This window comes from Octopus bimaculoides, chromosome 4 (genome assembly GCF_046866305.1).
Source record: "Octopus bimaculoides isolate indiv1 chromosome 4, ASM4686630v1, whole genome shotgun sequence".
Lineage (NCBI taxonomy): Eukaryota > Metazoa > Mollusca > Cephalopoda > Octopoda > Octopodidae > Octopus > Octopus bimaculoides.
The window spans coordinates 53,056,326-53,079,167 of NC_142931.1; positions in this window are offsets into that span (position 1 = coordinate 53,056,326).

Here is a 22,842-nt window from a genome sequence, read left to right on the forward strand (position 1 = left end):
ATTTGTCTTCACAAATTCTTCATCCTAACCTATTATTTGTAGAAACCACTCACAAGACTCAATTCTTTAATCAGGATCATCGTCATTAATTGCATGTAATAATCTTGGGATGTAAACTGACCACTTAGCTCTTCTAAGAATGCACCATATGTCTGTACTACTTATTTCGGTTTTGCATGTGCATTGTTTGGTAGACTTCTGTGGCAAGTGTGTGAAATGCTCCAACACCATAACCAAAAAAGCAATGCTTGTTACTGTACAAGATCTGCCAGATTTTTTCCTTCTGCACATCACACAGAGCCATGTGTTTCAAATTTATCACAATTCCATGAAATAGTCAGGCATGCTGGAGGTTCTGTTCCAAACCCATGCCTCCCTTGTTGATGAACTTGAAAAATATTTTCAAATTTAAAATACCACTCTGCCGTTTTTTCACAGTTGCTCACAATAGCATCAAGAAGTCATAAGAAAGTTTTCAGAATTGTTAATCTCAAAATAATACCTATTGACTATTTCATGCATCAACAGTTGATTAAGTGCAACCTTACCAACAATAAAATCACAGTATTTTTTAAGTAAAATGTTTTTTTTTTAATGTCTTTATTACGTGTGTGTGCGTGTGTGCGTCAGTATTTGTATGTTTGTGTCTCCTTGTCTTTATAATGTGTGGAAGTTGTAATCATACAAGCAGTATCAGTTATTTCCTATCTTCTGTGAAAACATATCTGGCTATGGGGAAATATTGCCTTGCTTGGAAAACAAGTATGGGTTGGTGACAAGAAGGACATCCAGCCCTAGAAAATTTGCTCTTCAAAGAACTCTCCAACCCATGTAAGCAGGGAAAAGGGGCCACTAAACCAATGATGAAGATGATGATATATATCTATAAATATGTGCATGTGTGTGTGTATATATCTATCTGTCTGTCCGTCTATGTATATATATATATATATATATATATATATATATATATATATATATATATAGTGTAAGTCATCTAAAAGTCGATAAGTCAGGAAAAAAATGCACCCGTATATCTGTCGATAGAGTGGGAATATTATGCAACATGTACAGTATTATATATCCGTTACAGCCAACCTTTCCAATCAGTTTCATGCAAGGGGTTCAACATAGTGTTAGGTAATAATCCAATTATGTAACCTTATGCTCATCCATGGCAGCCGAAATTGAATGAAATATGGTGACTGCTCTCTGTTGTTGGAGATGATTAGACAGTTGCTGTGAAAAAAATGATGAAATTTAATCCCCTTCTCATTTCATAGTCTTTTTTCACAACAACTGCAAACCAGATGTGTCCATTCACCTCCAACAATAGAGAGCAATTACCATATTTCATTCCATATTGGCTATCTCTGATGAACATTGGGTTATATAACCGGATTATCACCTAACACTCCATTGAATCTCTGGTGTGAAACCAATTGGTAAGATTGGCCATAATGGACATATAATACTGTACACTTTGGATTGTGTATATCATCATCATCATCATCGTTTAACGTCCGCTTTCCATGCTAGCATGGGTTGGACGATTTGACTGAGGACTGGTGAAACCGGATGGCAACACCAGGCTCCAGTCTGATTTGGCAGAGTTTCTACAGCTGGATGCCCTTCCTAACGCCAACCACTCAGAGAGTGTAGTGGGTGCTTTTACGTGTCACCCGCACGAAAACGGCCACGCTCGAAATGGTGTCTTTTATGTGCCACCTGCACAAGCCAGTCCAGGGGCACTGGCAACGATCTTGCTCGAAAATCCGACGGGAGCCAGTCAGGCGATACTGGCAACAGCCACGCTCAAAATGGTGCATCTCATGTGCCACCCGCACAAGAACCAGTCCAGGGGCACTGGCAACGATCTTACTTGGCTTGCCGGGTCTTCTCACGCACAGCACATTTCCAAAGGTCTCGGTCAGTAGTCATCGCCTCGGTGAGGCCCAATGTACGAAGGTCTTGCCTCACCACCTCAGCCCAGGTCTTCCTGGGCCTACCTCTTCCACGGGTTCCCTCAACTGTTAGGGTGTGGCACTTTTTCACGCAGCTATCCTCATCCATTCTCACCACATGTCCATACCAGCGCAATCGTCTCTCTTGCACGCCACAACTGATGCTTCTAATGTTCAGCTTTTCTCTCAAGATACTTACACTCTGACGGGTATTCACATTGACATTACACATCCAACGGAGCATACTGGCTTCATTCCTTGCGAGCTTACGTATGTCCTCAGCAGTTACAGCCCATGTTTCACTGCCATGTAGCACGGTTGTTCGTACGCATGCGTCATACAGTCTGCCTTTTTCTCTGAGTAAGAGTCCCTTTGTCGCCAGCAGGAGTAAGAGCTCTCTAAACTTTGCCCAGGCTATTCTTATTCTAGCAGCTACACTTTCAGCGCACCCACCCCCACTACTAACTTGGTCGCCCAGATAGCGGAAGCTATCGACTACCTCTAGTTTTTCACCCTGGAATGAGATAGAAGTTGTTTCCTGTTAGTTTACAGTCTTTATTGCCCCTGAACATCTGCCACAAACAAAAACTAACTTGCTGGTTAACCTGCCTTTGATGTTGCTTCACCTCTTATGTGTCCATAGCTTGCACCGGGTACATCTTATAGAGTTACTACCTACTCCTTTTCTACATACTGAGCAGGGCCATCTACCTGAAGGGGTTTGTGTTTTATCTACCTTCCTACTTATTAGGATTTTGGTTATATATATGTGTGTGTGTGTGTGCATATATATATATGTATAATTATTCAATATTAACAGTTTTGTATCAGAAAACCAAGAATTTATACAAGGCTGTAAAAGAAGTGCTCAAACTAGTTGAGACAAAGGTACAAAGTTAATTGCAGAATAAAACCGTTAGGTCATCGACTCAAAAAGCCACAGCCCACCAATGACCACATATAAGAAGTACAGCATAAACCACAAAACCAAATTAGCAAAGGGAAGTCAAAATTTTTATACACAAGAATAAAATCGATTAAAAATATAATAGAATAACATAAATAAATAAACTGCGACTAAAAAGTTGATTAAAAATATTATAGACCGGTACAGATATAGTGGAATAAAAAGATATATATATAGAAAAAATAATATAGAGAAAAAAAATAATACATAGGGAAACGTATTAAAATAGTTCATTCGTTGAGGTTAATGGCTAATAAAAAGAAGTTTAAATTGTACGAAAGTTCATTACTTCCCTCAGGACAGCAAATTTAGCAGGTAACATCCAATTTCTTAATTCATACACAGGAATACCAAAGTACACGGGACAACATAATAACAGAACATCCAATGTGTAACAAAGTAAAATCCATATTTCAGCATCTTCAGGGTGAAGGCACCAGTAAAAAGAAAAAGAAATTATAATTATGAGAGCAAGCTTGAATAAATAATATGGACTAGCCCAAAGAAAAAAAAAAAAAAATTTAATTTTTATTTTTTAGTATACCCTTTTGAATAGTCAGGCAGGTTTGGTAACTAAATAAAACTACTAGGTTTCAAATCCAACGTAAGCCATGATAAAAAATAAATACTACCATTATATCCATATTTTTATTATTATTTTTATATCAATATTTTTGTCTTTTTATTTTTATCTTTATTTCTATTATTACCATTATTATCACCATTACTACCATTATTACCACTACTAATATTATTATTTTTGTTCTTATTTTTATTTTTATATAGTTTTAGGAAGGTGGAGGAAAATTTATGATTGCAAAAAGGGATTACCTCGATAAACTTATTCAAGGTTTTCGGCCCAAAAGACCTAAGAATGGAAAGGGATTCCCTAATGCATAATAAGCACTTGCTAATATTAGCCTTAAATTGGGGGGTTCTAGATAAGATTGACCATTCAAGATAGTACTTCTTATTCCTCCTCTTGAGGTCATGCAGGTAAGAGGCGAGTGTTGTGGAATTATAATATTTCTCATTAGAAAAAGAACTCATGTGCGCCCTATACCTGGCTTTAAAATTCACTGAACTTCCAATATAAAATTTATTTTGTTTGTCCTCGTCTCTGACAATGCATTTATACACTATGGGATGAATGAAGAGCCCGTTCCACTATCGTCGTGTGGTTTACAGTTGATTTTATTAGAAACAGGGTTTCCCTAAGACGGACATTCGCATAGCTTTAACTTATTTATTTTATTCCTATTTAAAGAGGCAATAATGAATGCTAAATTTGGCATTCCAGAGTAGGAGCACTTAATTGTAGACCTGTTACAAATACTGTAGTATTTGTGGTCCCTAGGAAAATTATTTTCTAAGATCCTAAAGAACATTTTTGGTAAATTTCTTACCCTGAGGGAAAAAGGGGGTGCGAACCAGATTACTTCTCTTATTCTGGGTCGCGAAGCTTTTGCTTTAAATATTCCCATATTAGGATTTTCCGGTATCGTATGCCTATCTAAAGTGTCCCTATTTTTATTTATATTTTTATATTTATTCCTATTTTTATTTATATTTCCATTGTTCCCAGTCCCGTTTCTAAAAGATTGCTTACTACGGTTACTACTAAAAAATGTCTTACCTCCACACCGATCGAATGCAATATGGTCGGGTGGTAAACCTGCCATCTTATTTTTAAATCTTGTGTTATGTATATATGAAATTCTAGTTTTGAAGCCGCTTGCCTCCAGAGTGTTATTATAAATTGGCGCGTGTTGGTTAAAAATTTCTTCATTCGATGATAGATTTGATATTCTAATCGAAATGCCCGTAACAATACTATCTATTGTAGACCTAGGATGATTTGATGAGACGTTCAAATATGACACACATTTATTAGGTTTACGGAAAGGGCAAAACAGACCCGTATCCAGGCACAATGTTACGCCCAGGAAATTTATTTTGTATATACGTATATATGTGTATATACGTATATATGTATATATACATATGTATATATATATGTATGTATATATATATATATATATATATATATATATATATATATATATAGAGAGAGAGAGAGAGAGAGAGAGGATAAGAAATAGAGAAATAATTAACAATGAGAAGTAGATCATTGGTGTTTTAAAGTCATTACGTAATTAAGATGAGAGTATGTTTACAGCTGCTTCTATTTATCAAAATGGGGTAAATTTGCATTTACCCCATTTTGATAAATAGAAACAGCTGTAAACATACTCTCATCTTAATTAAATAATGACTTTAAAGCACCAATGATCCACTTCTCATTGTTAATTATTTCTCTATTTCTTATCGTCTCTATATGTATTAAACAATAGTTTTACCTCCAAATTACCTACTACTGTATACCTTATAACAAGGACCATACATACTGAGGCAATACACCAGGAGTGCCTATGGATACATCTATTCCTAAGAGGGTTACATTACCTCTAACTTTTATCTTACACTATATATATATATATATATATATATATATATATATATATATATATACGGATATATGGGTACAGGACATCACAGTAAGCAACATGAAGTATGAAAACAAACGAGTTAAATACACAATGAGAGAAAAATGGAAAACAGGATAAGTAACACGAAGAACGACCCTTCATCAGTTGTCAGCTGTCTGTCTACTCTTCATTTTGAGCATTCAACAACAATATGAGTCTTCACAGACAGTTGCTCCCATAAATACCAAAATAAAATTTTGGATTTATGGAGGATCAAAGTTGGGAACAAAAACAGGACAGTGGAGGCATACAAGGAATCGAATGAAGACAAACATGGAGGTTCGTTAGACCAGAACAAGTGGAAAATAGTGAATGCCAGGAGAAATATTTCCTTTGTAAAGAGAAAAGATAGAAGAGAGAGATAAAAGACATCCAGTCCTTAGGATGTTGTAGAGGAAAAGAAAGATGGTCACATGAGGAAAAGAAAGATGGACAATGGTCACATGAGAGCAATGAGGGAGTGAAAAAGAGAAAGAGGGGGAGAGAGAGCGACAGATAGAAAATGGTGAATGGGAGAAAAGGGAATTAGAGAAGGATGGGGTAGAAAACAGTATAGAGTAGAGTCGTATCAAAAAGGTTAAGATAAACTTACTGGGAAATGGATGTGTGGCATTCAATTAAATATGCACTAACTGTGATTCTAGAAAAGTGTATGTGTATATAAATAATATATATATATATATATATATATATATATATATATATAAGTTCAAAAAAACAATAACAAAAAAACAACAAAGTGAGGACGTGATATGGATAGTGTTAATGGATGCTCAGGAAAGGAAAGAAAGAGTTCCTTTCCTGAGCGTCCAATAACACTATCCATATCACGTCCTCACTTTGTTGTTTTTTTGTTATTGTTTTTTTGAACTTATATAACGTTTGCTCACACGGACCCTGGCCTTTCAACTGGATTTGATGTACCCAACTGCCGGAATCTCTTGTTACCTTGGATTACTGTTCCTGTTGGATCTGCCTTTCCTGAACCTATATATATATATATATATATATATATATATATATATATATATATATATATATATATATATGCATATATGGGTACAGAACGTCACCAACAGTAAACAACATGAAGTATGAAAACAAACAAGTTAAATACACAGACGAGAGAAAAAATGATGTATGTATATATATATATATATATATATATATATATATATATATATATATATATATATATATACACACACACTCATATATACATATGTATATATGCATGTGTGTGTATACATATATATATATATATATATATCTGTAAATATAATATGTGACAATTATTTGGTAGCCATGATAAAACTCCGAGTTTCAGATGTTGGGGCGGAAACCCACACCAGCATCTCTTCAGTTATCGGGCCTGATAACTGAAGAGATGCCAGCATGGGTTTCCGACCCAACATCCAAAACTCAGAGTTTTATCATGGCTACCAAATAATTGTCACATATTATATTTACAGATAAATTCCTCTATTTGCATAATATCAAGGTCTCTTTCATTCTTTTGTTGTCTTGCCATTTCTATCAATATATATATATATATATATATAATTGAGTCAAGCTATAGCCAATAGAACATGTTTGTTCTGAAATAGTTCTTTTGCCAGTTTAAGCTTACTGAACAAAGAATATTTTGCTGTGGCTGTTGTTGCAGACATTGTGAGAAAAATCTGGAGTGATACACAAAGATTTTGGATGATGTTTTCCAATTTGTTTTTCTTCAATGCTGCCAAGGTACATCATAGTTTTCATGTTAATTCATTTATTTAGAAGTTCTTTGCCACTTATATCAGTATTGTAAATTTCTGTAAATGACATACCATTTGTGAGCAAATGATTTTCTGATATTGATTGGTATTTCCAGTGGAATGAATAAAGTATCAGAAATTTTCTTTGCAGCTTCAAATCTACAATGTTAGACAACCAAAGACAGAATTAACAATGACATGAAAAGCAAATGTCTGATATAATGATTCTGCTTATGTGTTAGGATCCTTTCATCTCTTGACTGGTTACAGTCCTAATATTCCTTTCTGCTTTCTTTTATTTGTCTGTAGGTTAATTTCACTTTGTAGGCTGTTAGTAACATGCTTTGATTCTATCAGCAGAGAGTCAAATTGATCTTGCAGTTTCTGCAGATTTTTGATAAGTATTTCAATGTTGTCCACTTCAATATCAGAAATGACATCTCTCTCCTTTAAGATTATGTTACAGATATTAATGGGAGTAATAATGTGGAACAAGATGGATAACATGAGTATGTGTCTGAAAGAGAACATGTATTTAACTCTTTTAAGACCACATTTCTGTTTATTCAGATAATTTTCAAAATAAAGAAGAATTTAGTATAATAACTTTGTCATTATTAACCTGATGTTTGGAACATAAATTAACATGAAATTTTGATGGAATTATAATTCAGATCACTTTAAAACAGAAAGTTTATATCATAGAATAAGGAACAGTCTCAGTTATGTTGGTGTTAAAAGGATTAACAGTTCCTTAGTTTCTGTTACATCACCTCTGGTGTTTGGCATCAGATTAAGTTTCATAATATCCTATTCAAGAAATCTAATATCATTAAAATTTGATGTAAATGATTTCACAGTATTAATTCTGGCTGACCACTAGATAGCTGACATGCAGTGCAGTGATTGGCAGCCTGTGTATGTCAATAATTTTGATATTTATCTTGGATTTTAGGAAAATAGATATTTGGTTCAGTATAACATTCTGATGAATTCCTACTGCACATAATTCAATATAGGTGTGGTTGTGTGGTAAGAAGCTTGCTTCCCAGCCACATGGTTCTGGGTTCAGTCCCATTGCATGGCACCTTTGGGCAAGTGTCCTGTACTATAGCCTCAGGCTGACCAAAGCCTTGTGAGTGGATTTGGTAGGCAGAAACTGAAAGAAGCCAAGGCGGCGAGCTGGCAGGAATGTTAGCATGCCAGGCGAAATGCTTAGCGGTATTTCGTCTGCCGTTACGTTCTGAGTTCAAATTCCAACGAGGTCGACTTTGCGTTTCATCCTTTTGGGGTCGATAAATTAAGTACCAGTTACGCATTGTAAATTAAGTACCAGTTAAGTCAATCTCATCGACTTAATCTCCTTGTTTGTCCCCTCTATGTTTAGCCCCTTGTGGGCAATAAAGAAATAAGAAATGGAAACTGAAAAAGCCTGTCATACATATATATATATATATATCAATGAGCATGTGTCTCTGTGCCTGCATCTGCCCACCACCACCACCACCACCACCACCACTACCTGACAACCGATGTTGGTGTGTTTACATTTCCACACCTTAGTGGTTCAGCAAAAAGAGAGTGATAGAATAAGTACCAGGCTTTAAAAGAAAATGAGTACTGGGATCTATTAGTTTGACTAAAATTCCTCAAGATGATGCCCCAGCATGGCCACAATTTAGTGACAAAACAAATAAAAGATATACATCCACACAGTGGAATAGACTTTCTTCTGCTTTTTGGATTTTTTACAGTGTAACCTGTTGCCGCTTTCTCCTGGGATTAAGGTAAGGATGAATTGTTTTACCTCTGTTCACTAATCCCCATTACAGTGAGTTATGTCTTTTTCCTCATACATTTATGTGAAAAGTGTGTTCTCAACAAAATTTTTAAAAGACATCACACAGAATATAAATTTATATATATTCCCATTGGTGATTTGGATGCTAGGGTATAAAAGGAAAAAAATTATGAATATTTCAAACAGTGGAATAAATTTTATGCCATGAGGATTAAGAGAAGTTACTGCAAATATATTTATCAAACAATACAAGCAGAAATTTCATCCCTTTCTAACAAAGAATTCTGCTGTAAGTGTTAGACTTCTTTATTTCATCACAGCATAACATTTATTCCACTGACTGTTTGAACTCTTTACATTACTGTTTGCCAACGCAAACCATCATGGTTTCCTTGGATTCTATTGTTTTATTGAAAAAAAAAATAAGGATTTGTCTCAGCAATCATACTATCATAACTTTGTTATGTTTGTAATATAGGATTTTCTTGTGTTACTGAAGTATATGTTCCTGAAAACTTGCCATAACATGAAATAAATTTTCCGATTGATTTTCATGTAATAAAGTGATAATACATGCCAATGGATTTTTTGGACAACAGCAAACAACATGACCATTTTTATGTAGGAAAATAACAAATTCTAAACATACTCTGTACAATAAGTATGCACAAAAAAATTTTGAAGAAAAATACATTAAGGAATAAATACGAATTGTAATATTGTAATAGAGTAATTCTTACCACAAAGCATGTTGACTGCTATGTGATAGTTTGTGGTGGAATGAGTGTTACTGGGTAGATAAGGGATGCTATCTTGATCTCGTAGTTCATTATCATCAGCATCTACCCAAGAGGCAAGGAACTTATCCACAACTGTTTGATGTTTATGGTGCATTATCTGTTTGTATAATTCAGAGTAGAAGCTGAGCTCAGTGTAATTTTTATGTTATGTTCACAATTAGTGTTCTTGCTAGCAAAAACTTACAACCTTTCCAGTATAAGTGCCACCCCTTTAGTAATATTCTTTGCAGTCAATTTAAGTGGATTCAATTTAAGCTCCTTATTCTCATCTGTATCCTCAGCTTGTTCTAACAAACCCTTCGTCATTTGCAAGTGTCACTAATACCTTTCTGATCATACATTTATCCTATATTTTTCTAAATTCAAAGTTGAAGGTTTTTTTGGTTTAATTTCTTCCAAAAATCTCTAACTGTAAATTTATCCTCCTTGTCAATTGCTTTCATAGGTTGTTTTAAAGGTCTTCTCAGATAATATGTCTTGAAGTTAGCTTTCACACCTTGATCCATTGGATGGAACTAAGAAGTTGTATTCATCATCATCATCATCATCGTCGTTTAACGTTCGCTTTCCATGCTAGCATGGGTTGGACGATTTGACTGAGGACTGGTGAAACCGGATGGCTACACCAGGCTCCAATCTGATTTGGCAGAGTTTCCACGGCTGGATGCCCTTCCTAACGCCAACCACTCAGAGAGTGTAGTGGGTGCTTTTACGTGTCACCCGCACGAAGGCCAGTCAGGCGGTACTGGCAACGGCCACGCTCAAAATGGTGTATTTTATGTGCCACCCGCACAAGAGCCAGTCCAGGGGCACTGGCAACGATCTCGCTCGAAAATCCTACGAAGGCCAGTCAGGTGGTACTGGCAACGGCCAAACGGCCACATTAGATATATATCCTACTCTTACATAATCAGAAAGCTCCTTTAAATTCACTGGGTGACTTATACATTGTCTAAAAGGAACAATGCTTTGATGGAAATATTATGTCTGACACTTTATATTCCTACAGCAGATCACAAAATATTTGTAAAACACTCTTCAAAAATTCTCTTAGTTATCCATGCTTTATTTGAATGCCAAATCAAAGGTGAATTAAACTTCACATAACAGTTGAAAGACTTTGGGTTTTTGGAGTGATACTTAAGTAGGGGTTTCATTTTTATATTATCAGTGGTACTTCCTCTCAGAAGATGATTTTTGAAAGCTTTAAATCTTGATCTTCATTTTTCTTCCCAAAAGAATGGTTTTTTTCATTACAAATTTCCCTTTCTTTTTCCAGCAATTTTTCGTACAAACTTTTGGCTTATTCATAATTACCATTAAGCTTATCAGTACAGTCATAAATACAAGAGTTACTCCATTTTGAGCATCATTTTAGATCTATGAAAGAATAAGGTCCAAGTGGTTAAAGAAGTAACTTAGTATACTTTCTATTGTCATATATTGTTCTCACTGGAGACATTACAAAAGTGGTCCCTTATGTTCATCTGCCAATCCTAATTGAGGGGCATATGCAGAGGTAAGTGTTGCTATCATGTTTTCTAAAATTTGTCTAAGCTTAATTATCCTGTTGCACTCTGACTACCTTGATTACTTTACCCATTTCTCTGCCAAAAGTATGTCTACACTCTCCACAGCATCACTGTTGCTTGCCCAGAAGAATTTATATCTTTTGTTCATTACCCATGAGAAGTCTGGCTGAGGTTCCCCTCTATCTTATCTCTTGTGCATGTATGCACGCACATACACTTTTCTAGAATCACAGTTAGTGCATAATCGGGGAGAAAAAATAAGTAATGATGCATTGTTTTATGCACATTTTATTACTAAAATGGCAAGAATGTGCTGAGGCTAGCAGGATGAATTCTGAGATCATTTAGAAAAGAGAGTCAACTGTACGAGTCATGCCAAACACAACACCTGCTATTGAGTTGAGAGAATGCCTCAAAGAAATCTATATTGGGAGAACTTTATCATTCTGCTAAAATGAGAGTTACACTTAATACAAATTCAGCAACAGGCCAGTTTGCAAAAGTTCTGCTTTAGGATGGGAGCGGAGTGGGGCAATGATCAGCTATCAGTTGACATTGAGAGTGAAAATGTCAAAAATACAATAAAAATATGAAACAATTGTCAATTTGTTTCAAGAAATGCTATTGAAAGGTTATCTCAGCCTCTCACAAAACTATAGAACCATAAGTAGTTTTCTGGACCTGCCATCCTATCTCCAAAAATTCCCTCTGTGAAAACAACTACTGTCAACATCATTCAAAAGGTACCCACCCAAAGCAGATAGTACAACTGAGTTAACATTAACTATTCCCCTAACTATTCAACTGTTTCTCAGTTCTCTGCACTCTCCTCACAATCTGCAACTGAAAGCAGCAGCACCCATCACATTGCCATAAACTTTGACTGCACCAAAGCAATACAAATCTGTCAAAAATGTTTATGTCCCATATGATCAATTTCACTATTGTGACAAATTGTACCAAAAGAACAGATATTTTTATTACAAGTGTTCCCCTCATCTCCTTAGATATGTTATTCCAGTTCATACACTTTCAGTTTCCAATGATATTGCCATTTTCTGTGACCATCAAGAAGTCTAAAAGATAGTTTCTTAACATTGCTGGTGTTAAAAAGTTAAGTCATAGTCAATTCTGTGTTGCTCACATATTGGAACAAGCAGACATCTTCCCATGAGAACTCCAAATCACAGAACAAGAAATGTTATCAGTCCCAGAATTCTTTCTGAATAGGCCATATTTCTGTTAGAATTGCTTTTGTTTTATGTGTTGCGTATCAATTTAGAATTACAAGAACTCTTATCCTTTATCTTTTACTTGTTTCAGATGTTTGACTGTAGCCATGCTTGGGTACCAACTTGAAGAATTTTTAGTCTAATGAATCAACCCTAGCACTTATTTTATTTTTTTAAGCCTGATATTTATTCTGTCAATATCTTTTACTGAACTGCTAAGTTACAGGGATGTAAACACACCAGCACCAGCTGCCAAGCAGTGGTGGAGGACAAACACATACACACACACACACACACACACATGCACACACACATAATATATATATACATACACGTACACACACTCACACACAGATACACAAACATATGCACACACATATATAATATATATATATACATATATATATATATATACATGCACGCACACACACATACACAAACACACACACGCACACACACACACGACGGGCTTTCTTCAGTTTCAAACTACCAAATCCACTCACGAGGCTTCGCTCAGCCCAAGGTTATAGTAGAAGACACTTGCCCAAGGTGCCACACAGTGGGACTGAACTTAGAACCACGTGGTTGATAAGCAAACTTCTTACCACACAGCCACTATAAAGTATAAAAGTTAGTCTTTTCTGAAGTCACAAAATATAAAAATATCAATAAATACAGTCTCAAACTCTTTACATTATAGACACCTGGAAGTATTTGACTTAGATGTGTATCTGATTTACAATAAAAAATATATGCAAATATAATTAGATACTAAAAGTGTTACATAAAAACTTGTTATAAATTAAGTCATTTAAATTTAACTAAATATGTTTCTACATATTTGGCATCCAGGCAACACTGGGTACTTCTACTAGTTTATATACAAGGAGATGCTGAAAAGTTCTTAGCTTTAAGGGTATTGCGAAAGGCCTGGTAGGAGACCCAACCTTCTGAGTTCTTTTACAGAAGGACTGCTGCAATGTGTGAATATGAAAGGGGAATCATTATTAACTGATCCTCCTGTATTTTCTTTTACCCAAAGCCAGAAACTTTCAGGCACCCCCTCGTTTGTGTATGTATGTGTGTATGTGTACACATGCATGCTTATGTACATATATACATATATATATATATATATATATATACACACACACACACACACATACACGCATATACATATATACTTGCATTCACATACACACACATAGATTCTCACATGCAGACACACACATTCTCTCTCTCTCTCTCTCATGCACATGCACACACACGCATACACACACACGCACTCGCACACACTCACATGCACACACAAACACACATAGCCCAAGACAGTGGTTATGATTCAGGAGTGATTTATCATTATTATGTATATGAAGAGTAATATGAAATGAATCAGGAAAAGCATAAATATATGTTGATGAATTTTATCTAATATACAGTCTGCCAGACTGTCAGACACACATGCATAAATGTGGTGCATAATATAACCGGACAGAGTGTTAATGTATATGATAGATGGAGTTCTAGTTTTTCTGAAAAAGAAAATGAGAAGTAAGGAGCCAGAGATTAAGGTTTTTAGTATACTCAAGTCTCTTACTCAATGAATACTATTGCACTGCAAGAATGAAGAATTGCTAAATTTACTTGTTTCTTTTATTCTCTTTTTTTTTATTATTATTTCCTCTTCTTTTGAAATATTGCCAGGTTTGAGAAGATTAATAGTGTACGTAGAATGTAAACTTTGATAAGCATAAAATGGGTTACACTAGAAGGAAAAATTTATTTCTTAGAGAACTGAGTGTTGAAAATAGGTAAGTGGAATGGGCAGTACAAATGTAAATGCTACAGCCAAACAACCTCACATCCACAGAGAATTTAATTTCAAACATGACAAACATATTGGCTTCAAGCTGCGTTATGGATCTTTAATAAGATTGTGGGCTACATATATTCCAAATTGAGAATTTTCTATGTATGTGCATAATAGTACGTAGTTGACTGTGTTTAATAATACTAGAGACATATATGTGATTCTTTACTAATGCATTGCTATATATGTATGTGCATAAATATAGCCAAAACTCTTTTTAGATATTCAACATGATACTGTCTGCACATTGAATATGCACAAGTATTAGATTAGAATCATTAGAATATACACTGCTTTTTGGCATGCAGCCTCTTAGATTTAATCTAGTAATAAAACCTTTTAAGATCCTTAAGTTTTAATATAAAATCAAGAAAGAATGTAGTGCTTTACTTATAACCTTATTATTTTAGTTCCTGATGCTTCATCTAAGTGTTGGTTCCTCAATGGAACTTGTTATAATATCTAATGTGTAATGCGTAAGATCAGACGATAAGTTATTTAATCCTTTTAGAAGTTACCTTTATTACATTTAGTCAGGAAATGAGGTGCCTATTCTGAAGTCTGGTGAGTAAAAATATATTAAATGTTTGAGCTGTTGTGATAACATATTAACCTTGATTAAGTCTTACATGACTCTCTAATGCCTTTTAATGCATGTTTTAAAATTTCATGACTAAAAAAATATTGGTTTAAAATTTGAGATGTATATCAAAGTGTGAGTGTTTATTTACTGGAAACCACTTGAACCAATGACAGATGTCCGTACATTATTCATTATTACTTGACCTGCTTGAAATAGCAATCAAATCTCCCTTAAATTTACCCCCTTGCTACAATTAAAAAAGGGAAGGCATATTAGATGATGTACTCCTAAATACTCTTAAAAATGATGAGGATTTCCATGAGTGTAATGCTTTCAGGTACAGGTTTGCTCACTCAAAGCTGACATGGTGTTAAATAGCAACAACTTGAGATTCCTTAGAAATTTCTCAGCAACAGAAGCTCTTATACTTGTGAACTCAACTATCAAGAAATAGAACACTATGTCTGTATATGACACAGTATAAATTATGTAATATCAAACTTCTCTCATAGAGATTCAGCTGTGCCAGACTTATAGCCCTCAGACATACTCTCTGGTGTCTTTGTAATTTATTTTGGACACATACTTAGTCTGTTATGAGATGGAAACTATTACGTGGCTTACATAAATGCAAAGGTCAATTTGGTAGACATATGAAAAATATGAGAGGTTACAGTTAAAGATTTATATAATATTTGAAATTATCAAGAGGGTAGTATAGAAATTCATTAATTTAGCAAAAAATATTCCCTTGAGTTAGGAAGTAAAAAGCTCTTTGAATCAATTTTTTTTTTAGTTTTTAAGAATACTATTCCCAAGACATGTTTTTTAATTAATTTTTGACATTTTAACACAACTTTTTCGTATGATTTATGTATATAAAATGAAGTCTAATAATAATTATTAATGCATAATATATTAATTACCAACACATTTTTTTTATTTGTTTAATTTCAAAGAAGATGCCGAGTCTGTGGCCTTCACAATACCTCTGAAACTGCTGAGATCAATGCCATTAATGTTCCTCTTTAATGGTTGCAAATAAAAAATTAGATAGCAGAAGGCAGATCTTAAAAGAAGTATTCAGTGTAATTTTTTTTTTTAATGGCTTAATCAAAGGCAGAAGGACAGACATGATGCTTTTCTCTGGATTTTTAATAGTGGCAAAAGAAAAAAAGAAGAAACCATGATTCATTGGTTATTGTAGAAAAAAGCAGCACGGCATGATAAGGAATTGTTCTTTGACCAAAGATCTAAGTTGAGTGCCAATGTGTTATTCTGCTAAAAGCACTCAAATACCATATAGTATTAAATCAGAGAATGAATTAGATCTACCATTTATTTGGGTATGAGACACTGTGGCATAGCCGTTTTGGTGTCGCTCATTCAATGCTGAGTTATTTGACATCAAACATTTTAATGTTTCTCTCTCTCTCTCTCTCTCTCTCTCTCTCTCTCTCGCTCTCGCTCTCTCTCTCTCTCGCTCTCGCTCTCGCTCTCTCTCTCTCTCTCTCTCTCTCTCTCTCCATGTCTGTGTGTCTGTGTTTCCGATGCTAAAATGTGCTGTTGCCTAAATAATTTGAATGTCCAGTTAGCCATTCCCAATCATCACATTCTGCACCTACTTATACACAAGGGAGGCTGTTGCATCAATGAGGAAGCTGAGGTTTCAGTGGCTCTCATATGATGTACCACAGTCTACTGGTACACTGTGGAGATGAGGTAAACTGGGAGGAAAGGGTCAGTGATGTCAATGACTGAGGGGACCTACCAGAAGAGGAAGAGTGAGGGAAGTCACATGGGTGGAAGTTGGACCAATGTGGGCCTCCTAACTTCAGGGCTGTCATAACAGATGAACAGATGGGTGTGGATGTACGAGCTAGAGAGGGGATTTGTCGTTATGTTCTAGCGATAGGTTAGGTGGGTAGGGCACTTTACACTATGAAGGATATTTAGGTGTAATGTGGGTCTTTAAAAATACTATAATTGATTATCCACTTCCTCCAGTTTTTGTGACCTTATGCCTACATAAGAAATTAATATAATTTGCAATTTAGGAATGGGTTGGTGACAGAGAAGGCATCCAGTCATAGAATACTGCCTCTAATTTGTCTTGTGTCCAACTAATGCTAGCATAAGAAAAATGTGGATGTAAAGAAGAAGGAGGACGAGGAGGAGATGATGATGATGACATATTTTTAGAATTAAAGGTTTTTTTTTAGTTTTCCTCAGTAAAGATGCATCCTTAAAGATATTTATACACTTTCAATTCACACCAAATTATAAATATTCCCCCACCTCTGATCTACATGATTACTCTGATAACAACTCACCATATCATAAAAAAGGGAAGGACACATTGACATATTTTATCTGTAAACAATAAGACAGGATCGTCAAGACTGGGATGTCCTGTTTTTGACTGTAGTTGATCAACATTTGAACAACAACAACAACATTAGCTAGCCTAATATCTTATGTTATCGAAATTAATTGCTTTGCTGTGTAGGAATTCATGGTTAAAAACCTAAGTTTAATGGAAAAAATTATTGGTAACTGAGCAATCATAATTTCGATTTTTATTGAAATCATTGTCAAATTTAATAATGCTCTGAGTAGCAAGCAGGTAAAATCGGTAGAGCATCAGAAAAATGGTATTTGTTCCTTCTCTTTACTTTCTGAATTCAAATCCCACCAAGGTCAACTTTACAGTTCATCCCACCCCTCTGCAGCTAATAAAATATACAAGTCAAATACTGGGACAAATGGTATCAAGTAATCTCCTCCTCTAGAAACTGCTGGCTTGGTGCTTCTGATGGACAATGTCTTGTCTAACCCTTTAGCATTTGCATTATTATGTCAAAAGTAATGCTTCTTTATTCACATTGTTTTGAATTAATCATGCATTATCTTGTAGCGATGATATTTTGATAAGGTACCTATTAATTTTTAGAATGATATTGTAGGGTTGGTGTGAGAAGCCAGAACTGGTCTATTTGAACATAAAACAGGCAGAACATTTTGGCTGGATATTGCCAGTTTAAATGCTAAATGGTTAAGGTATTGTTTATGTAGTTGTCATCCTATGTTTCTAATCAAACCTAAACACATAGGATTCCTTTGAGGAATCCATATAGTTGTAAACTACAAAATAAATTAATATATTTTCATATATCTCATTCCTATAAAGAATGCATAATAGTTGTAAACTACAAAATAGATAAGTATGTTTTCATACATAACATTTACTCACTCAGTTATTAATATAATATCAGTTATATATATATAATTACTTCAGAAAGTGGCAAGTGGAAATACCATTAATGGGAAGAAAGTGTTTGTATAAAGTGCGATATTTGATAAAGTAATGCAACATGGGATTGTTTCTGTCATTTTACTGAACCCGGTGTTTCTATTAAGATAAGTATGATATTTAATAAAGTAATGCAGTAGGGAATATTTCAACTGCCATTTTATTGAACCCACTATTTATATTAAGTATGTTATTTGGTAATGTTAAGCTATATGAACTCTTTTTAACTGCCATTTCTCGGAACCATGGAAATTTTATTTTGTAACTTTTTTGTTTTTCCTTATTTGTTGTATCATTTAACTGAACTTTTTTTAATGCATTATTTCAGTTACATGAAAGATTTCTAACAAACCTTGTGATTGCTTCAAAATTTCTGCATATAACAATATTGTCCAGCAGAATCATTTGAGCATTGGGAAAATGCCTTCCAATATTTGTTCCAGTTCTTTTTATGTTCTTAGATTAAACCTTGTTGAAGTCAGATTTGTCTTTCATCCCTCTAAGGTTGATAAAATAAAGTAGCAGTCAATGGTCTGAAGTTGATGTAACCAACTTACTTCCCTCAAAACTGCTGGCCTTGCGCCTACAATAGAAACACTTACTGTTAACACTCTTATCTTAATAAAATATAACCATTACAGTTCAGAGTATCAAAATCTATAGAATATCCAACAGTCTGAGCCAAACAACGCTAAAAAATCCCTAGCAAATATATTATAGACTTTGTTATTTTGACATATGTTATAGACTTTATTATTTTGACAAATATGTTATAGACTTTATATTTTAACATAGTTGACTTCTTGCTTTAGCACAAGGTTAGTTTTGTCACTGTCTTAGTGCTGATAAGCTATATGATGAAGGTTGGGATATATTTGAGAAAGGATATGGTTGTATTGATGTTGATTATTGTTAGATCAGCCTTGATTCAGTTGGCCAATGCTCAGCTATATATGTATAACTGAGAATGTATCTGTCTGTCTGTGTGCATCACTAAAACTGAAGAACTACCCAACCAATTTCATTCAAATTTTACACATGCCTTACTTAGGGTCCACTGCAGTGTCATGGGCCAAAAAAATGTTCAACTTCTTGCTTAATGCAAGTCCAGAGCAATCTCTTAGCTCTTACACTGTTTCCATATTACATGTCAAAAGTGAAACAATAATGTCTCCATTAATACTTTCACTATTATATGGTTTCAATTTCATTTACTTTCATTATGTATTTATATATATATTAGTTTCATTTTATTACTTTCAGTATGTATTTATATACATGTTTGTATATGTATGTACATATATATATATCATGAAGTACATTTGCCACCTAAATGTGGCTGACCCATATGGGACGATGCTACTGTAGTTTATAGGCCCAGAAAGACATCTCCTCCAGCTGGCTAATGACACACTGTCTGTGCCTGATCAGTATTTGTGAAGGGAAATCATCATTCCCATCTCTAGCCTGACGTGGTACACATGGACCCTGGTTTCTGACCCATCATCAGCGTGTGACAATCACCAACTAGGGATTGATTCTATATTATGATCACGTGGATCGAACATAAACAGGACAGCACAGGACATTACAAAACATAAAGATTATGAGTTTGTTTGCAATAAGCAAATGATGTATTTACAATGAATGTATTTACAATTTTAACGAAAAAATTTTTTATGTTTTGGCCAGAGAGTCCACTGGTTACACCATACGGATTTACTATGTATTTAAGCAGGGTCTCTCACACCCAACTTTCTCACCACATCTTTCCATCTTTTCTCATATATGCTTTGTGATAGACATCCTCTCTCCAGCCCTATCTTGCTCTTCAGATGATATCTGAAGTAGTAGAGCAAACCAGGGCCAGAAATAAAGGTTCATATCATGACTCCTTTCATCTTCGTCTTCCATATACACTCTTTCAGAACCACAACTGTGCATAACAAACTGACCACCCCTTCCTTTGGTAGTCCAGGTGGTGGACATACATTCAGCTGATAGCTGTATTCTTCCTAAATGTGACAGCACATGTTCCGTGTAAACTATCAGGCCTGAAATCTCCAGACAGTGAACAAGGGCATGCGGGACAGTTTCCTCATCCCACCCGCACTTTGGGCAAGCCGGTAGTACTGACATGCCATGTCTGGACAGTTCATCATGAACAGATAAAGTGTTCCTATAGGACTAGCAGGTCAAGGATGTTTGGTAGTTATCCAGGTAACCCAACCCGAAAGTTCTTTTAAACAGGTTGGCTAGCTGGTCCTCATCGAGTCCTAGAACTTCTCCCAGGACATCATCCCTCTTAGACTCTACCAGCCCACTATAGAGTACCGAGGTGGTATTCTCACTGCTGGCCTTGCTCGCCTTGTGGATTAGCATGAGTGCCTGTCAGCACTCTTTTTGCCAGTCAGTCAGATTGCGTCTTTTCACGAAACAGGGTTTAAATTCCAGTCACAGAAAGAACATTTCTGCCAGCAAATTCCATACCTGGTCACCTTCCAGGTAGAGTGAGAGATGCCCCAGCTTTAGCACATGTCTGTGCATGATTAGCCATGGCATCTCTAGCCCACTCTTTAGTGGGTTTTGGCAGCAAACAGAGTGCCGCACAAGCAGTTTTCCTCCCTTCCACAAAAAGTGAAAGAAGAGGCTTCCAACTTGGTTAGCCATGAATCAGAGCAAAGGACAACGATCAGACGGTAGGTGGTAACAGATGCGATATACACCTGCACCACCTCCGCCCTCCCTTTCAGGGATAGCGCCCTTCTGGACCAGGTCCAGACTAGAGCCTCCACCCTGCCTGCCACTTCACTCCAATTCTTCTCTGTTTGGAAGTCCAGTCTAAACCAGACTCCAAGCAACTTAACAGGACCTTCTGTCCAATGTCGTGGGACACTGGACAGTATCGTCTTGCCACTCCAGGTACTGAGCCACAAGCCGACGGACATGTCCTTGTTAATTTTTGCCCCTGCCACCACCTTGTAACCTTTGATTGCCTCCTCTACATGAGGTAGCTGAGTCTCATAAGTTATGGTGATGGTGACGTCATCCATGTAAACAGAAACACACTTACCACATCCCAATTCATTGGGCATGCCCCCACCCCAAATTCTCCAACTTGTGCAGCAATAGCTCCAGAGCTAGTACATACAGAAGTGGAGAGAGGGGACACCCCTGACAAATGGAGCACTTGATCTTAAACAGCACTGACAGGTAACCATTTATCTGAACCGTAGATTTGATGTCACCATAAATGGTGGTGACCCAGCCATGGAAGTCTGGGCCCAGCCCAGCCTAGCCGCCTTGAGGACCACCACTAGATACTGGTGGTCTACCCTGTCAAATGCTTTACTTTGGTCTAAATGGACCAGTGCCCCACCTTTACCAGATAACTTACCCACCCTGTCTAAGGTGTAGCACAGGAGATGGAGATTGTCCTGGATCAACCTGCTTGGAATGGTGCATGTCTGCACCTTCCTGACAAATTTCTCCGTGACATGCACCAACCTCTTAGCTAGCACTTAAAACCTTTAACTCTACATTAAGTAGAGTTATGGGCCTAAAATTACTGATATGGTCCCCATTGCTCGGGTCTTTTCTGATCAGCGTCACCACTCCCCAACTCACAGAGCTGGGAATCCTCCCATTCTGCTGCCAGTTGGTGTAGACGCAGGCCAGCAAGTGCACGAACAAGTCCAGCATACAACAATAAAATTCATAGGATAGACCGTCCAGCCCCGGCGACTTGTCCCCGGCGCACTCAGGCAGTACCTCTTCCACCTCTGCAGCCGTAATCGGCCCTTCACAGCATTTCACCTCTCGTGCCAAGAGTCTCAGTCCACTAGTGAAGAAGTCCCTTAGGAGCTGCTCACAGTCCAGTTGGTCACTCCTGTCGAACAGCTGGGCAAAATGCTGGTGAAAAGCCTTTCTCATCTCCTCCTGTCCTTCTATTGAACGCCCCTCTTCATCTGTTAAAGACTTAATAGAGGCTTTTCTACCTCTCTGACTCTCCACATGATGTACCCATCCAGCAACATTAATACCTTCCCTTTGCACCACACAAAGTTTAGCTCTGACCCTACATCCTTCGTGTTTGGCTTTGAGATGACGGTACAAAACCTCTCTCACCGCCAACATTCTAGATGCAGAGCCAGACGTCATGGCCTCGTCTCATTCCTTAGTTAACATCCCTTCTATCCTAGTTTTATCTAGACTTAACTGCTTGCTAAATCTGATTGACTTGGAATGAATGACTCATTTGAGGGTGCACCACCACCTATTATTGATAATGGCACCTGTTAATGCCCTCCGCACTAACTCCTTAACCTGAGCACAGAAGATTTTACAAGTCAAAATAGACTTGTTCATGTTCCAGTATCCAGGTCCCTGTCTATGACACTTACCTAGGTACACCCTGCACGTCACGAACTTGTGATTCATGTAGGAGACACAACAGAAGTGTGGACAACTA